We start from the raw sequence: 2,120 nt of genomic DNA on the forward strand, positions 1-2,120 counted from the left end.
TGGAGCCCCGCTCCGCGCACCTCGGGCGGCGGCCCCTTTAACGGGGCTCCCCGGGAAGCGGAATGTTGCTGGTCTCCACGGAGACCGCGTCTAGGGGCGTTCCAAGCCTCCCCCTCCCCCCCCCCGGAGATTTAAAGGGCCAGGTGCAGGCCTGGCAGGAAGCCCCTCGCCTGCAAGCCTCGTGTTACTCGTTGTGAAGAGGCGCCGGTAAGGCTGTGCTTGCCGGGCAGGCCGCTGCGGCACCCCGGGGTGGGGTGCCGGGCAGTGCTGGCAGGTGAGGTAGGTGCCACTCAGGATTCGCAAGAGAAACCCCGAGATTGCAAACAGGAATCCGCAGGGCCACCTGGGGTCTGCCACAGAAAACAATGGCTCTGTTCTTTTTCCATAGTCGCAAACCCCCGGGGCGCTAAGGTGGCATTGTCCCAGGGGCACCTTCTGCCTTGCGAGAGGTGCCCTGGGCCTAAGGTGGCGAGGCGCTGCTCACAGGACATGCTGCTTCTCCCTGAGACGCTTTGATGCCAGCGGTTCAGGCGCTGCAGTCTGCGCGCGGCCTAATGGGGCTGGCTGGACGCACACAGCAGTGCAGTTTCTCCTCGACGGTCCTGGCCCGGCCTCTGCGACGAGCACATGAGAAGAGGAAGAGCCCTAGTGTGGCCTGGGCTGTAATACTGAAGGCAGTGACTAGGGGGAGACGTTCAGTCATCCTTTGGCAGCATCCCTGAGAGATGGCCTGTGTTACCTTCTGTTTGGTTAGGCGAGGAAACTGGAGTCATCCCTGATGGGTGTCACCGGAGTTGTGCCAGGGGGGAGTTTGGTGACAGCAGTCTTTGCTGGCTGTTTGGGCTGGCGGTGCAGAATGCTGGCCTCGCACACTCTCCTCTCAGGCTGGCACTGGTGTGTGGTGCTGTCTGCACACAGGAAAGCTTACCAGCGATATGGTTTATACCGTTCTCTTGCACTTCCTGGCAACTGTTAAGCACTGCAGTCCCGGGGAAGGCTTCTGAACTGCTAGTCTCTACGGGAAGTGTTTACTTAACAGACACTGGAAGTGAGGGAGTTTTGCTGATTGAAGGGAGGGAGGAAAACAACTAAGCAGTGAACTGTAGTCTTACCAAAACTAGTTGACAAACAGGGAAAGCATTCATAATTTGTTATGAATTTCAGTGACCCCCCTGCACCCTCTCCCATATGTAAACACAGCAAACTGACCAGCTCTATGTACAGTCCTTAGTGGAAGGTTGGTTCAGTTGTTAGGACACTACCATGAGGTACAGGAGACCCCACAGAACTGCATGGGGTCTTCCAGGTTATGAAGTCCAGTCCTCTGTTGTCTCAGGCAAATGTATCACACATTCTTGCATTTAAACAAGAGTTTTATCAAACCACTGGAGCTTGTTCTCCTTATTACTCCCATTGGAATAGAGTAATTCTGCTCTGCTTGTTAGAAGCCACTTTCCAATTTCCAACCTAATGTATTTGCTCCTGTGCCAACACTGTTGTTTAGCTTGGGATGTCAGATTCATCTGACCCTATGGGCCAGATGAGTGGCATGGAACCAGGCCATGTCCCCCCATGCATGCTGGATCTAGCATGCTCCAGCCAGTCCAGGACTGTCACATATGGCTGGGCACTACATGCAGTGTTGAGTCTCATACTGGCTGGAGCAGACACTGTGTATGACAGTCCCAGCCAGAGTCGGGGACCCACAAACCCCTGTCCCTCACATGCCAGATCCAGTGGCATCTCTGGCTGCACTCTGGGGCTCTTGCTGCATGTGGTGCCTGCCTCAGACCTCCTGGAATGGGTGCTGCCTGCAATGTGGTCCCACTGGTCAAAGCAGCCACTGGATCTGCCATGTGGGGATGGGGGCTTCCCAGCTAGACCCAGGTGGGTGCTGCATGCAGTGCATGTCCTGGGCTCTGTGCACAGATTACAACATGCACTGCATGTCCCCTATGCGGCACTGGTCAGGCCGCAGCTGGAGTACTGCGTCCAGTTCTGGGCGCCGCATTTCAAGACGGATGTAGACAACATTGAGAGGGTCCAGAGGAGGCCACTCATATGATCAGGGGGCAGCAGGGCAGGCCCTACGAGGAGAGGCTACGGGACCTGAACCTGTT

General features: G+C 56.4%; 1 protein-coding gene across 1 annotated transcript in view; it reads right to left on the reverse strand.

Moving 5' to 3' along the window:
* ERICH6 (glutamate rich 6) overlaps positions 1–2,120 on the reverse strand; it is a 37,205-nt gene that overhangs the window by 28,655 nt on the left and 6,430 nt on the right. The gene's annotated exons all lie outside the window — the stretch shown is intronic.

This window comes from Crocodylus porosus, unplaced genomic scaffold, assembly GCF_001723895.1.
Source record: "Crocodylus porosus isolate Cpor-Errol unplaced genomic scaffold, CroPor_comp1, whole genome shotgun sequence".
Lineage (NCBI taxonomy): Eukaryota > Metazoa > Chordata > Crocodylia > Crocodylidae > Crocodylus > Crocodylus porosus.